Source organism: Salmo salar, chromosome ssa24, assembly GCF_905237065.1.
Source record: "Salmo salar chromosome ssa24, Ssal_v3.1, whole genome shotgun sequence".
Lineage (NCBI taxonomy): Eukaryota > Metazoa > Chordata > Actinopteri > Salmoniformes > Salmonidae > Salmo > Salmo salar.
Genome location: NC_059465.1, coordinates 28,472,587 through 28,490,807, shown reverse-complemented (window position 1 = coordinate 28,490,807; position 18,221 = coordinate 28,472,587).

Sequence of the window (18,221 nt, the reverse complement as noted above, 5' to 3'; positions counted from 1 at the left end):
TGACATCCCACTGGGCACACACTGGTTGAATCAAAATAATTTCCATGTAATTTCAACAAAATTACATTGAACCTATGTGGAATAGATATTGAATTGATGTCTGTGCCCAGTGGGATGTCTAAGACAAACTTTTTAACAAACCTGTCCACAGTCATAGAAAGTCGCTGAATTTAGGAGTTTGTTGGTCTTTTTCTCACCATGCTTTTTAAACCTTGGCTTTAGTCCTCAGCAGTGCTAATGACCCTGGTTTCTTTCTCTGCACCAGGTGTTCAGGTGAGTGGAAGTGAACTGTAAGCACATATTCAGCATGGCTCTTCATCCAGGGACTTAATCCATACGTCTCCACAACAACTACCCTCCACCTCCAGACACTCAGCAGCATCAGATTTGGCTGCTCCCTCGCCAACTGAAGAGCCACGTACAGAGACTGACAAAACACCAGTCATCACAGGTATGATGCCATTACTAGGGATGGGCATTTGAAAGAATCTCTGTTTTTGAGTACTGTCATGAAAATAATTTTGAGTACTTGCATGTTAACGTGAAATAGGGCTGAAGGCAAAACGTTTGCAGAATGCCGGAGTTAGGTTTAGCATGTGAATGGAGAAGAAGCTTGTGGACGAGGCTCCTACTCATTAATTAATTTTTTGACGAATTTGTACTTTGCATTCCACTTTCTTACATATCATATTTGATTGATGAGTTCGTAAGTTACCTTTTTGATTCAAATGTCACACGACCTGAGGAGCAGAAGACCTGTATGTAACATTTCAACCGCGATGGCAAATGTGAATGGTAATGCCGCCGACTCCAGTCCAACTGTTACACAGCCTCATGCGGTCACACTTCCCACAGATCTTCAGAACCTCCGTACGGTTCTGGTCTCGGAAATTACAGCTACCATTGCCACTCAGCTCAAAACTGCCATTGATGCTGCTCTGGCCCCCTTCTCCTCTGTCCTGTCCTAAATGGTGTCCAAGCCCGTGCGGATGAACAAGGCCGCCGAATTGACAGCTTTGAACATGACCTGTGTGACTACAGTGATCGCATAGTAGCACTTAAGTAAACGGTCGCCCGTCTGAGCTCCGAAAACCAAAAGCTGATTGACAAGAACAATGACCTGGAATCCTGTTCTCGCCGTTGCAATCTTTGTGTTGTTGGTATACCAGAGAAACGTGAAGGAGGGGACTCAGTTAAGTTCATGTCAGAATTCTTAGAGCCCACCGCGTTGGCCCCTCCCCAGCGGGCGGAGACGACAACTCCAAGCCTAGAGTGTTTATCGTCAGTTTTCACTGCTACCATGACAAGGAGCGCATCTTCCAGAGGCAGGGCAGAGACCAGCTACACTTCTGCGGATGCAAGGTGTTCATCTTTCCTGACCTCAGCTCAAATGTTGCCAAGAAAAGAGCTAAATTCCTCGACGTGAAACGCAAACTTCATGAGAATAAAGTGAAATTCTCACTCCGCTTCCCTGCTCATCTGCACATTGAACATGCCGGGGGGAAGCTACAATTCGTCTACCACGAGGATGCCCAGCATTGGTTCAGTCACTTCTGAGCCGGATCTTGGATCTATGACCTACTCTTTTGCCAGGTAGCATGCATAGCCTAGCCTCTAAGTCGAAGGTATGTTTGACTTTTATGACAGGTCATTTTTTTTCTTCATGTTGCCATTCCTTTTCTACTCGGCAGAAACACTGACGTTATTGAACTCTGATAAATATGACTAATACTGTCTTGTGTGGTTGTCATTTAAGCTACACATTTGGGAGTTCCTTTTCATTTGGCTAGATGGCTAACGTAGTAATGCATGGCTACAATTCCAGGCTTTTGCAGAGCTTTCCTCTATTGTTTTTTCTTTCTTTTCGTATAGATACTTACTGAAGGACTTTTCACCACTTTACTATGCCCTATTTATCATTCGTACATGTACAGACACTCGGATCCTTTTCTTTTTTGGAACAGGGTAACATACTGTGGGACACTTATTTGGCCATCCTTAAGACACGTTGTACGTGTTGCACTGATTGAAGACTCCCTGAGTCAGGACAGTTCCATTTCACTGTTATGGGGTGTTTGTTTTGGTTGACCTACTTTACCGTTTTGTGAATGCCTTTTCAAGTGTATTTCACGACTGGTGCTATGGAGCCTCTCCGCGTTAGGATAGGAAGGTTTTCTGTTTATATGCACTGAAGCTGCGCAAACTTCAACCTGCTGTCTCCATTCTCTGGGGAAGGAGACTTTGGGTTTAGGTGGGAGGGGAGTGGGAGTGAACTTTTATGGTCCTATTTTTTATTAGCTTTTTTTCCTAATCTTTTTCTGTTATCTTTGCAAATGCTTGGTCTGTTTTCACACCTTTATCATTTCAATATTTTAGATGGCTAACAACACTAATAATAGAACTCTAGGTAGGCCTAATCCTATAATGTTTTTATCTTGGAATACTAAGGCCATGAACAATCCTGTCAAGAGGTCTAGGGTCTTCTCTCATTTGAAAAAGCTAAACGCAGATGTGGTATTTTTTACAAGAGACCTATTTACGAATTAAATATCACTCAATGCTACAAAACTCCAGGTTTAGTCAGGTTTTCCATTCAGACTTTAACTCCAAAGCCAGGGGGGTTGCAATTTTGGTTAATAAAAGAATACATTTCTCTACTGCTAATGTTATTTCAGACAGTAATGGGAGATATTTAATCATCACTGGCACCATTTGGCACACACCTGTAGTATTGGTCAATGTATATGATGCCAATTTTGATTATGTTGAATTTGCCAATGGGTTTCTGGGGAAAATCCCTTCTCTGAACACCCATCTTTTGATATTTGGCGGGGATCTGAATTGTGTTATTAGCCCGGCTTTAGACTGCTCAAACCGCAGAACTATGTCTCCTGCTATGTCAAAGTCCTTCTCAGATTTTATGGTTCAGAATGAGTGTACAGATCCATGGAGATTTCAGATTACCCAGGCAAGAGAGTATTCTTTCTTTTCACACGTACACCATTCTTTTTCTCGTATTGACTATTTCTTTATTGATCATAAGTTACTTCCAAATGTCACCTCTTCTGAATATTTACCCATTGTAATTTCTGACCATGGACCTTTAGCCCTCGACATAGACCTATCAGGACCAACTCGTACTCCTCTCTGGATGGAGATTCAATTCTCTTCTCCTGTCTGATGCAGACTTCTGTAACGTTATCTCCACTTCTATTGATCATTTTATTTTTTCAAATCAGACAAGCTCAACCTCTCATTCTCTCTTATGGGAATCACTTAAGGCCTATCTTAGAGGAGAAATGATTTCTTATTCTTCTCATTTAAACAAAACACAGAAAGCTAAACTAGAAGAACTCACTAAAGCCATCTTTGACTCAGACCATCAATATGCCCTGACGCCATCCCAGAGCTGTATAAGCAACGCTTGAACTTACAATCTGAATTCAATCTCTTGTCCACTACATACGCATTTACGTGGTACCAACTCTGAACATGGCGACAGGGCAAGTCGTCTGCTCGCACACCAATTAAAACGCATTGCTGCTACCCGCCTGATTCCCCAAATGAACGATTCCTCTCATAGCTTCATTTCTGACCCTACGGGGATCAATGACAGGTTCAAATCTTTCTATTCCTCCCTGTATACGTCTGGATTTCCATCAGATACTGCCAATATGGCTACATTTTTGGGTGAACTGGAGACTCCCACAGTTGAGGCTGAAACTGCAGATTACCTTAATTCCCCTCTCAGCCTTGAAGAAGTTATTCAGTCTATCAAGTCAATGCAAAACAGGAAGGCTCCAGGGCCTGATGGGTTTCCAACTGAGTTCTTTAAGAAATTCTATGCCAAGTTAGCCCCTTGACTTTTATCTATGTATAATGAATCACTTGAACGTGGCTCGTTGCCACCTACCCTAACACAGGCTTCAATAGCGCTTCTCCTTAAAAAGGTGAAAGACTCCACTTCCTGTTCTTCATTTAGGCCCCTAAGTCTCCTTAATGTGGATGTAAAGGTGCTGGCGAATGTGATAGCGAGGCATCTGGAAGTAGTTTTACCAGGACTCATATCACAGGAACAAACCGGCTTTATAAAGGACAGATATACATTTTTTAACATACGGACTCTGTTTAACATTATTTATTCTAAACAATTCTCCAACTCCCCTGAGGTGGTAATCTCCCTAGACACAGAGAAGGCATTCGACAGAATTGAGTGGGAGTACCTATTTGCTGTTCTTAAAAAAAAAAAGAATTTGGGGACAAATTTAGCTCATGGATCCGTCTCTTGTATACATCTCCCCAGGCCAGTGTCTGTAACAATGACACCCATTCTGATTATTTTGCCCTGGAACGTGGGACACGCCAAGGCTGCCCACTGTCCCCTTTATTATTTGCCATTGCCATTGAGCCCCTTTCAGTAGCTTTATGGGCAGCCTCCTCTTTTCAAGGTGTAACATGGGAAGGAGTTGAACAGAGGTTATCATTATATGCAGATGATTTGTTACTCTATGTAAATAACCCTGTAACCTGTTTACCTTCATCCTTTCTATTCTGGAGAACTTTGTCTCCTTCTCTGGTTACAAGCTGAATCTCCAGAAAAGTGAGTGCTTCCCAATCAATCCAGCAGCGCTATAGCTCCAGCAGACAGACTTGCCCTTTCAGCTGGTTTTAAATTCCTTGGAGTGAACGTAACTTGTTCATTACATGCTCTTTTTTCTGCAAATATTGCTCCCCTTTTTGCGCAAATGAAAACTGATTTTCAGAGATGGGGTAGCTTACCACTATCACTTCTAGGAAGGATTAATGCTGTAAAACTGAACAGTCTACACAAATTCCTATATCTATTTCAATCTATCCCATTGTTTTTACCAAAGTGTTTTTTAAAAAAGTCAATCAATCAGGCTGTTACCACATTTATCTGGGGAGGAAAGGTACCCAGAGTCAGTAGGTCTTTACTTCAGAGCTGCAAGTTTAGTGGAGGGCTGACACTACCCAACTTTGTATACTATTACTGGGCAGCCAACTTTCAGAAATTGCCATTTTGGTTACATGCTCCAGATACCCTATGGTGCCACCTAGAGGCACATTCTTGTATTTCTTCTTCTCTTCCTGCTTTACTCTGCTCTTCTCTCCCAACATCCCCCTCTCCCAACCTGGCCTCTAAATACTCTTTGCCTCCATCTCACTTTTTCCTTTACCTTCATATTAGGCATTGTCTCCTCCCAATTTTCTGTTTTCCCTGCTCCAACCCCTTGCCAACCCTGGAATGGCATATTGATTCTATTACCTCAACAGAAAGCAGTCATTTCCAAATCGATCTGTGTATTTTGTCATTGGACAAACACTCCACCAACAAAATTAAATCTGCTTGGGAACGGGAAATGAATGTTGAATTTACTCAGGAGTGGTGGGATGAGGCAATTGATAGAGTACGCTCCACTATATCTTGTGCTCGTCTTGGTTTCATACAATTTAAGGTTTTACATATGGTGCATTTTTCCAAATCCAGATTGTCTGACATATATCCAAATGTAAATTATGAGTGTGATAGATGTCATGTCTCACCATGTGACCTTAGTGACATGTTCATTCAATGCTCTAAACTACAAAATTACTGGAATTCTATTTTTAAAACTTTATCAGAGGTGCTTGAAATTAACCTGCAGCCTTGTCCCTTGATAGCCGTTTTTGGTATTCCAGAAGACTTGTTCTCCTTGGACCCCAAACAAGCCGATATTGTTGCTTTTACATCCTTATTAGCTCGATGTAGAATTCTTCTCCAGTGGAGGTCTGCTCAGCCCCCCTCTACTTCTCAATGGCGCAACGATGTAATGTTCTTCCTAAAGCTTGAGAAAATGTAATATTCTCTTAGGGGTTCCAATGATACATTTGTTATAAAATGGCAACCATTTATATCATACTTTAATGGCTTGCAGAGGCTCCCCTCTTATGAGATGCTTTAAGGTTTCCCAGTAGGCATTACCAGTAGTCATTACATAATAGGTACAGTCATCAATATAATGCTATCCAGTCCAAGCAAGTTTGTCTAAGGTTTACTGATCATTTATTTATTTCTGTTTTTGTATTTTGAATCTGTATTGAGTTGTTTGTATTCCCCTGTATTCTTGATTGTTTATTTGTTGTGAAATCTCTGTAGAATTGTTGTTTTCTAGGACCGAATTGAGGGAGGGTGTAGGATGGGTTGTCTATATGGGGTGATCAGGGTGGGTGGTTGGAAGGGGGTTGGGAGTGAGTGTTTGGGAGGGAGGGAATCGAGGTGGGTGGACTGAGGTAGGGTGGAGAGGTAGGGAAGGGACTAGGGGGGTTGGGTGGATGTGTTGTATGGAGGGAGGGTGGTTGGGATATGGTAAAATCTTTGTACTTACTGTACATTGATGTACATTTTATAAAGCTTGACATTTTTTGCAGAATGTCATCGGTTGTTCAAATTACTGTTTTTTCTGACAACTGAGAACAGCATTTACATATTTTCACGGCACTTTACATACTCCACAAACACTAAACACATCTTAGACTTGTACATTTTTTCAGTGCTTTATAAATTGAATCTCCAAAATAGTTGCACATTTTAAATATTGTAGTACTTGTATTCGATTATTAAATATTGAATACAAACCTTCAATGGAGTACTTGAGTACTCGACCCTCTCTAGTCATTCATTACCAAGAGTCCAGAAGGCTATCACATCATTGAGCCCACTAGTGAAACTAGATTAAAACTTCTTATGGCTTGAATCCCGTTAGCGGGATCGATATGACAACAGCCAGTGAAAGTGCAGGGCGCCAAATTCAAAACAACAAAAATCTCATAATTAAAATTCCTCAAACATACAAGTATTATACACCATTTTAAAGCTTTACGTCTTGTTAATCCAGCCACAGTGTCTGATTTCAAAAAGGCTTTACGGCAAAAGCAAATCATATGATTATGTTAGGTCAGCGCCTGTACACAAAAAAACACAGCCATTTTCCAGCCAAAGAAAGGAGTAACAAAAAGCAGAAATAGAGATAAAATTAATCACTATATATCAGATGACACTCATATGACTTCATGTTACACAATACATGTATGTTTTGTTCGATAAAGCTCATATTTATATCCAAAAATCTCAGTTTACATTGGCGCGTTATATTCAGTAATGTTTTGCCTCCAAAACATCCGATGATTTTGCAGAGAGCCACATCAATTTACAGAAATACTCATCATAAATGTTGATGAAAATACAAGTGTTATACATGGAACTTTAGATAAACTTCTCCTTAATGCAACCGCTGTGTCAGATTTCAAAAAAGCTTTACCGAAAAAGCAATAATCTGAGTACGGCGCTCAGACACAAAAACATGCCATACAATATATCCGCCATGTTGGAGTCAACAATAGTCAGAAATAGCATTATAAATATTCACTTACCTTTGATGATCTTCATCAGAATGCACTCCCAGGAATCCCCGTTCCACAATAAATGTTTGTTTTGTTCGATAAAGTCCATCCTTTATGTCCAAATACCTCCTTTTTGTTCGCGCCTTCAGTTCACAAATCCAAATTCATGACGCGCAGGTCAGACGAAAACTCAAAAAATTCAATTACAGTTCGTAGAAACATGTGAGCGTGCATGGCTGAGGCTCATGTCCTGCTGGTAGTCATCTGACTCCAGGAGCTCTTATTCATCCCCACTTCACAGTAGAAGCCTCAAACAAGGTTCTAAAGACTGTTGACATCTAGTGGAAGCCTTAGCAAGTGCAAAATGACTCCACAGACACTGTAGTTTGGATAGGCAATCACTTGAAAAACTACAAACCACTTTCTGTTTGGATTTTATCTCAGATTTTTGCCTGCCATTTGAGTTCTGTTATACTCACAGACATCATTCAAACAGTTTTAGAAACTTCAGAGTGTTTTCTATCCAAATCTAACAATAATAATATGCATATCTTAGTTTACACTGGGCACGTCAGTCATCCAAGCTACTCAATACTGCCACCATCCATAAGAAGTTATTAAAATGAGACAGTTGTGAGAAGGGAAACTGTATTCTGTAATAATATGTGTGGTGTGCTACAAAGCTGTTTGGGGATTATTTACCCCCCCACGCTCAAACTCAGGACCCAATCAGCCAGCACTTTAAAGTGGTAAAATGGTGGGTTGTGTTAGGATCCTCATCATCTCTCCTCAGTGTTGTATGGAGGAAGCTGTAATCATGATATCGGAGCCAGCCACCTCCTCATTGTCGGTTGGGTCATAATTGAATGGTATAGGCCTAATTGTTACACTTCAATGTAGTATTGTCTGTTCTTTAAGATTTATTCATGGTTTTGCGGTTCTTTGGCGAATAATTAACCTTGTCAGCATGTTTAGACACTAATTAAGGGAGAGATTTTCAGGTCTGTTCTCGAACCTCTATTTCAAACACACACACACACACACACACACACACACACACACACACACACACACACACACACACACACACACACACACACACACACACACACACACACACACACACACACACACACACACACACACACACACACACACTTACTTTGCTTGATTGCATCTAAGTCTACTTGTGAAAAGGCGAGTGGAGACTGATTGCCAGTTCTTTGGATAAGGTATCACAGATAAGAGTAAAGTTGTGGGGTTTTAGTGTGTGGTCCATTTGACTTGAGGATGAGTAATGGCTCTAAAGAAGTAGCGTGGCAGTGAATGGGCCTAAGTCTGGGTTCCGGTTGTGACAGGCGCGGCAAATCAGTCTGCTGTGGACCTGTCAGAGAACGGACAGGCCGTGACAATGGGGGGGGGGGGGGAGAGAAACAGAAGGAGTGGGCTGAGAATGAGGCTGGAAATGGAAAGAGGGTGACCGAATAAGAACGACATAGGATGATTGAAATGTTGGGGGAAATGAGAAGCAACTGAAAACTTCAGAGTCAGTAGAAGACAGAGTACAGGACAGGAATTCGGAGAGGTGGTGGATATTGACAAGGGGTTGAGGGAAGATATGGAGATATATTGACTAGAGGAGAAGAGAGAAGGGGGCCATCATTCCTCAGTATCCAGACAACAGAACTCTACCCCCCTGGCCTTAAAGTGATTGCAGGGGCCCTTCAGTCGCCCCAGCAGACCCCCTACCCCGATGTTTCCCTGGTGTCAGTGGGATCTCGTCATTAATTCATAACGGAACGCAGGCTAAATTAGCACTCGTTAGCCTCCTGCTGTTTACTTTATTTTATTTGCCGTCATTACCCCCCCATTCAGGGGGGAGCTTTATAACTCCCTCACCTAGCAACCTGCACCGGGGAGATGCTCAAAGGATCCGGACTCTTCTGGTCCTCACATCACATCGCCACCCCCCACCCTGCTCAGCATTCCCCAGAACAGAGTGGTGCCACTGCTGGTGACTCAGGTGCCTCCCCCAATGACGTTCTGCGTGTCACACACCAGTGAGGTCCAGCAGACAGATAGACAGACAGGAGAAGTGTTCTCTTTCTTTATTTTATTCTCGTTCTCCGAGTTTTTTGGCATTTGTCATTTTTATCTTCAGACAAACGGTTCAATTTGACCAATTTGGGAGAACAGAGGAGATTTATGGTATCATTTAAGGAAGAGTGACAGGATCATCATCATCATCACCACCATCCTCCTGGGTATTGTCTTCATCATCAGTGTTGAGGAGAAGTGATCAGCTGTTTTCTGTGCAGAGGTGTGCATGGGGTGTGTCATGGTGTTTGGGTTCTAGTCTCCTGGGCCCCAGTGCGGTGTCGTGACCCCGAAAGAGCGGGTAAAGTTAAGGGTGATAGTGTTGCTATTTTACACACATGTGCGTCATGCCTCGTCCCCCAGCACGTTCCCAGTAGAAGAGAGGAAATCGAGGGACTACTTACCTGTGGCTCCTGGACAAAGACATTTTCTCACTGAGCCACTCTCTCCATTGAAATTGTAGAGTGGCATTCTTTTTCAGCGGGCCCATTTCCTTCAGCAAAGAAAGTATTCTTTCATAATAATATTCAGAGGTCACTCAAGAAAAGCAGGAAGAAAACTCAGCGGTCACTCACAGACCACTGAAACGGTAAGAGGTGCCATTTTGGATGAACAAATTAAGATGAAAATACAAGTGGTCAAACATTAGGCTACTGTTCATTTGTTATTCTGTTAGAGAAAAACATTTATCTGGGAATAACCACATTGATATACTTTCAGTAGGCTTATTCGTTTTAGTTTATTAGACTTTCTCATACATAATTCAAGATCGTGTTCATCTGTTGTGATGTGACTTGGCTTTCTGGGCAGTTTAGGAGGTCATGGTGGTATTTGGCAAGAGAATCTTTTGGATTGATACAGTTGTTCAAGGATAGTGGCTAGCCATACTGTGTAGAGTATAGGTCACACTAACTTGCCGTGGCTGTTGGCGTTGTCTATAACTGCTTAAAAGGTCAGAGATGGTGTGTGGACATGAATAGATGCGCCTAGCCGTAAGTTGATACTGTAGCGAACTGTCCTTTATATGACGGTCTGTTAAATGATCATTGTATTTATCTGTACTGTACTTTGTTGTTGTGATGGACTGTTAAAAAAATAGACAGTTGACAGTTGAATAAAATTGACTAAATGAATAACTGTACACTCTTAGAAAAAAAGGTGCTAACTAGAACCTTAAAGGGTTCTTCGGCTGTCCACATAGGATAACCTTTTGTAGAACCCTTTTAGGTTCCAGGTAGAACCCTTTCTACAGAGGGTTCTATATGGAACCCAAAATGGTTCTACCAGGAACCAAGAAGGGTTCTCCTATGGGGACAGCCAAAGAACCCATTTGGAACCCTTTTTTCTAAGAGTGTAGTTATAGGCCTAGCCTGTGTTTGTACTAAATAATGATAATGATACCAAGCAGGTCATGGTAAGACTTGATGGGACTGCTGGTGTGGTGAATAAATTATAGCTTTATCTAATTTTCCATCTGTTGGTTGTTGGATGGTGAGGCAGCCAACACCATATGCTCTGTCTATATAAATCATTGACAATCCTCTCCTCTCTCAATCTCTTTTTTATTTCTCTCTCTCGCTCTCTCTCGCTCTCTCACTATATCTATTTCACAATCATTTTCTATAACAAGCCCTTAAGTTAAAGGAAAATCCACCCAAAACCATTAATTCCTATAATTTACTATGTTAAATAACACTAATACTGTATGTGAGAAAAATTTGTTTAATTTTCTTGTCAACTAAAAACCCCACAATGCAATGCTCTCTCTATAGGCTGGCTAGCAAACGTAACTACACACAATAATACCAAAGTCAATATTAGTATGTGAAGTAGCTAGTTAACTGTAAAATCAACGAAATCTTGCGGGAGATTTTAACCAAGCGATTTTAAAACAAATTATTCCAAAGTATCTCCAACATGTATCCCTCCCCCATGAGAGGAAACAATGTGCTGGACCATGTGTACAATAACATCTGTGACGTGTACAAAGCCATCCCCTGCCCCCACTTCAGCCAATCAGATCACATCTTTCTCTTCTTACTCCCAGCCTACAAGCAGCAACTCAAGATGGAGCCAACACACAGAATAGTGAGGCACTGGACAGAGGAGGCATACTCAATGCTGCACAACGTATTTGAGAATACTGCTGAAATATGTTAGAAGATTCGTTTACCCACGACTCATCCATCAACATTGAGGAATATGCTGTGCATCGCCAGTCACAGGCTTCATTATTAAATGTATTGATGATGTTGTACCCACAATAACAAACCGGACATACACCAACCAAAAACCCCAATAAATCCGTATCATGCTGAGAGCCCATACTGCAGAATTCAATGTCAGCACAATGAGCCCCGACAACTCAGTGGTGTGCAATACATACAAGGCAAGCAGGTACGAGCTCCGCAAACCCATTAGGGACATAAAAGATGATACAAAGTCAAACTTGAATCGATGTTAGACAACTCATACTCGCAATGCATGTGTCAAGGACTACAGGCTATCACGGACTACAAAGGCAAATCTAGCTGTGTGGTGCCCACCGAAGACTCCCTCCCTGACAAGCTTAACACATTCTAGGCCCACTTTGAGGCAGACAATACCGAGCCATCCAGGAGGACTCTCGCTGCTGCAGACGACCAGGTGCTTTCACTCTCCAAGGCTGACGTGAGGAAAACTCTCTAAATAATGATTATTCATAAAGCCACTGGCCCAGATGGCATCCCTAGCTGCATCCTCAGTGTGCACTGACCAGCTGGTGGGACATCTTTAACCTGTCCCTGTCCCAGGCTGTAGTCTCCACTTGCTTTAAGGAGACCATCATCGTCCCAGTGCCCAAGAAAACAAAGGTGGGTGAGAGTGACTGTCGCCCCGTTTCACCCTTGTCATCATGAAGTGCTTCGAGAGGCTGGTCATGGCCCACATCAAGGCTAGCATGCCAGGAACACTAGACCCAATCCAATTTTCCTAACACTCCAACAGATCCATGGAAGATGCCATTTCCATTGCTATTCACACAGTCTAACACATCAGTCTAACACAAGAAGAACACTTATGTGAGAATGCTGTTCATTGACTACAGTTCAGTGTTCAACACTATTGTTCCCTCCAAGCTCATCACTAAGCTCAGAGCCCTGGGTCTGGACACCACCCTTTGCAAATGGATCTGGTACCTCCTGACAGGCAGATCCTGTACTTCCTGACAGGCAGACCACAGGGTGTTAGGATTGGCAACGACACCTCCTCCACACTGACTCTAAACACAGGGGCCCACCAGGGGTGTGACCTCAGCTCTCTGCTGTGCTACCTGTTCACCCATGACTATGTGGTTTTGCACAACACCAACTCCATTAAGTTTCCTGACGACACCATGGTTGCAGGCCTGATAACCAACAACGATGAATCAGCCAATAGGGAAGAGGCATGTGAACGGGCATTGTGTTGCCAGGACTACAACCTCTCCCCCAATGTCAGCAAAACAAAGGAGTTGATTGTTCACTTCAGGAAGCAGAGAACACGCCCGATCCACATCAATGGGACTGCAGTAGAGTCCACATCACTGATGACTTGACATGGACCAACAACACCACCACTCTTGTCAAGAGGGTGCAACAGTGCCTCTACTTCCTAAGGTGACTGAAGAAATTTGGCATGCCACCCCGGGTCCTCTCCAAATACTACTGCTGCACCATCGAGAGCATCCTGACCAGTTGCATCAATGCCTGGTACAGGAATTGCTCTGTCCTAGGCCAGCGGATGGTGAAGACGGAACAGTGCGGAAAAGTACTGCTGAACACTTGAACAGGACTGAGACCTGCACTGACTCTCCGCACCTTAGTACATATACCCTCCCTCACTCACTCACTCACTCACTCACTCACTCACTCACTCACTCACTCACTCACTCACTCACTCACTCACTCACTCACTCACTCACTCACTCACTCACTCACTCACTCACTCACTCACTCACTCACTCACTCACTCACTCACTCACTCACTCACTCACTCACTCACTCACACACACACACTCATGCTTACACACATATCACAACTGCTGCTATCAGACTCTTATTTACTATTGCTAATACTGCACAATGTAAACACTTGCCCCCCAATCCCCTCTTCCCTGATACATATAGATTGTGCCTTCCTGTATTATACTTGTCTTAAAAAATGTATTCTATTCTACTGAGCCATTTACTTCATGTGCGTATTCTTATCTTTTATTATTTGTTATTGTTGTTGCATTGTTCTAGAAGGGACCTGCAAGTAAGCATTTCGTTGGACGTTGAATACCATGTGTATGCTGTACATACGACTAATAAAACTTGAAACAAACAAACTGCACTATCAATAGGAGTCTACAATCTAACCATATTCAACCTGCAGATTGTGTGCTTCACAGAGTGGAGTCGGAAGTTAGCAACGAAACGCACCCTGGACTGAAGAGGTAGAAAAATAGGACAAATGTGGTGGACCCTCTGTTACACTGTAAATTATACATTTCTCAAGGTAGGACTATCGCAAAAAATATAATCAATGGCACATTCGAGAGAATACAACCTCCCGCGTTATGCCATCGGCCAGTATTGAAATCTGACATGTATGATAGACATTTTCACGACCTAAAAGTAATCTTCCTATTAACATCCAGTGTAGTGAGAGCGGCTTCATCACAATGCTACGTCACTGTCACGAGAATTTTCAATCCCAATGATAATAACTAACAATCAATAAGCTTTGACCAATCTCCAAGGTTTGTAAGACACTGAGTTAATAATAATTAGTCAAAGACTCAGCTTATGCAAAAGGTTCGTACAGTTTATTCAGAGAACGTTCTGAAGTCCATAATACAGAGACATTCATTTTATAACTTGCTTCTTCCTTACGCACATACATACACACAAACAGTAGGTGGGATGTATCCCTTCCCAGAGTTCTACCACTTTTTATCACTACCCAGCACTGTCCGTTCCATTCCCCTGAGATTAGAGGAACCTTGAGAAGTACTCCCTGTCCTATCATAAGTTTCTCCGAGTTTCTATCCAGGTCGAGCCAAACACAGTCTCTATTGTTCTCGGTATTTTCTTAGGCACACACATACACACATACATTTCTCTTCCTCACAGGTCTCTACTAAACCTTATGGGACTTACGTTTAGTACTTTAATTATTCATTATACATGCTACATAAACTAATAATCACTAATAGTTAGGTTTCAGGGTGGAATTATTTAATCATTACATTTAAACAGATAAATCCCTTATCAGTCACACCGGCTGTATTTCTGACTGTGTGAACGTGAAGAGTTCAGATACACATGAAAACATGAAATTACCCTGGGAATCAATAGAACATCGCTCAGAGATGCCCAAAAACTGTATAACATTCAAAATGGTGGAGTCTTTCCTTTTAAGGGCTTCAACTAACTTTTTGTTACGCTGCAATTTTCACTGTTCTCTTTCCGCTGTTGTCTCCTCTGTTTCCTTAGTAATCATCTTTCTTTTTTCCTTAATTTTCATTTTTCATTTTGAGAGGTATATTGGCTCTGCTGAGTTTGATTGTTATCACCTTCAGCAGGGTTGGTTATAACCGGTTTTCAATGGAAATGGAAAGAGAGCCTGTGACGCGACTTCCCCTTTTGGACGTTAACAAGGCGACACCCCATCTTAACTCCTCCTCTATATGTACTGTATTGGTTCAACTTGTGAGACCTCACCCATAACAAGGTTTATACATTATGGCATTGGTGACAAATGTATTTTGCAAAGCATCTTCACTGTTAACAAAGTAAACAGAGAAGACCGTCCTAATTTTTTGGAACAAGGTTTTTTGTTGTGATGACATGAAACCTAAGCTTAGTTGACAGTGTATTGACATGAAACCTCATGATGAATTCCAGTCCAATATAAAGTACATCTGCAACATTTCTCAATTCCCGTTGACTCAGTTATTAGTTAGGCTACATGTCTCTGGCTGCCTCGACACAGAACAATCCCTTGTTAGTGTCTCTCATAGTGACGGTGAGTTGCATGCAAGCATATAGATGCACGCACACCGACATACAGACACACCTATAATCTCTGAGTTTAAAACTATTTACTGTGTCATCAGCTAGCTGTAATTCGGGATGTTGTCAAACAGACCAACTCTCACAGTATTGCTGAGGGATAAGAGAGTAGTGTCACTGGTAAAAATACTCTGGTGGCTCCTCATAACACGGTGCCAGGTATGAATCTCACATCAAGGAGCTCAGTGTGACAGCTAGTTAGCTTTCAGTTTATCGAAGGGAAATGTAATCTAATTGAGCTTCATAGGTCTAATGAGCCTCTTCCTTCTATTGTGAAGTCACTTTAGAGATGTTTTGTCAGAAACGGTTTTTCAGAGAAAGTTGCATTCAAAAGTTATTTCAGAGAAATGGCTAAATCAACAGGAGAGGAGAGGGAGAGAGGTTTTAGGCTTGATTAAATACATTATATTCACACGAAAGAAAACGTGAAAGACAAAACAGAGCAGATAAAAGCAAGGTAAAAAAACGATGTGCAGGTTATGCTATAATTATATGAAAACCACACCAAAACAAAACACCCCTACTCAATTCAACGTTTTTTCTTTATTTTTACTATTTTCTACATTGTAAAATAATATTGAAGACATCAAAACTATGAAATAACACATCTCAAATTATGTAGTAACCAAAAAAGTGTTAAACAAATCAACATATATTTTATATTTGAGATTCTTCAAAGTAGCCACCCTTTGCCTTGATGACAGCTTTGCACACTCTTGGCATTCTCTCAGCCAGCTTCATGAGGGAGTCACCTGGAATGCATTTCAATTAACAGCTGTGCCTTGTTAAAAGTTCACTTGTGGAATTTCTTTCCTTAATGCATTTCAGCCAATCAGTTGTGTTATGACAAGGTAGGGGTGGTATACAGAAGACAGCCCTATTTGGTAAAAGACCAAGTCCATGTTGTCATGACGTGGCCCTCTTTGGACATAGCAAGCACCAACTCTCTCTCTCTCTCTCTCACCACCTCTCTCTTCCCCCTACACTCAGGCTCTGTTATCTCAGGTCGTAAATTCCTGGAGGAGACTCTCTCCCTCATGCAGTATAGAGAGAGAAAGGTTCACAGTAGTACAAAGGAACTTCTTCTACCTCACAGAACTTGAGAACTGAACAATATCCATGTTTTGGAGAATGTGTAACCGGTCAGTGGAGAATCCAGCTACGACCAGTCCATTTTGTTTAATGTTTGTGACCTCATTGAGAGACAATACAGCCACATTACCATAACTGTGTTTATACAAGAGTCTCCGTTATGAGATTTGCATCTAATTATTGTATAAAATTAATGAGTAAAGATGAAACTATTTGTGAAATTATGTAATGTGATTTTAAACTGTTTAATGAAAGAGAATCCAATTCCCTTTAAAGTTTCACTAAGTCATTGGCCCGCCCCATGAGCACAGACATCGATCTGGCATCATGGGACAGCCTTTTTATTGTTCTGAATAAAACCCCCACCTGGAGAAGCCCACTTCAGACCATGCATACCTCGATTACCGAGAGGGCTAAGGTTTGAGTACAGACCATGCGTACCTCGATTACCGAGAGGGCTAAGGTCTGAGTAGAGACCATGCATTCCTTGGTCATCTGAGGGAGCTAAGGTTGTAACAATTGTTGAACCACGTGGAGCATTGGCTACACTGGTGGAAATGGTTATACTCTGAGACTATCGATACCGACAGAATAAGAGCAAATCTTCTATACTAATTAGATGTCTGCAGCTAGAATTTATGTCGACCTGGAATGCGAAGACCGACAACCGCCGAAACATCTATTCTTCAAGAACATTTCTGAATGGGACTCTGAAGTATGCATTCTAACCACGAAAGACTCCAGGGACACAAAAAGAAGTTCAGATGAACTTTTCAACAGAAAGACTGACGATTCCACCAGAGATCACGACAACACACTGAGCGTAAATATATATATTGATTGCAATTATTCCCGAATGAGTGAGCGTTCATGTGCAAAGGATTAGCATTTCAATTAATATAATTATCAACTGTGTAGTGTCTTTTGTCTTTCGCGCCCTTCTCAGTCCCTTTGTCTACCAAGCCGTCATACCGGTTTAGACCACTAGGGCACATCCCCTATCATTTCCTTGTAACCATATCTGCTTTGTTTGTTTGTTATGCATTTCTGTGATTATTTAGTTAGTTAGTAAATAAATGATTAAGACAATTGATGTATGGATGATTCATAGCAAAGACTGGGTTCGTGCAGATAACCAACAATTTACGACGTTTGGAATGAGACTAATGAAGGAATGAGGTAAAGAATAATTCATTAATTAGAAGACTAATTGATCAGATATTAAAATATCTGAAAAGTTATATTAGGAAAATTATAACTTTGTAATCTGAAGATTTTCCTTGTTGCCCCGACTTCATAGTTAATTACATTTACATGATTAGTTTAATCACGTAATAATAATTACAGAGAATTGATTTGATAAAATAACAGTCTTCACTTTAATGATGCCAAAGACACAACATATATGGCGCCCCGTGTGAGGCATCTAAGATAAAACTAGGCCGCACATTTGGGTCAATTTGATAACATATATGATGACCCGTGCGAGGAATCCTTGATAGAATTGGACTTTGCTGTTGAATTCTATATATCAATTGTGCAAACAGAATTGTA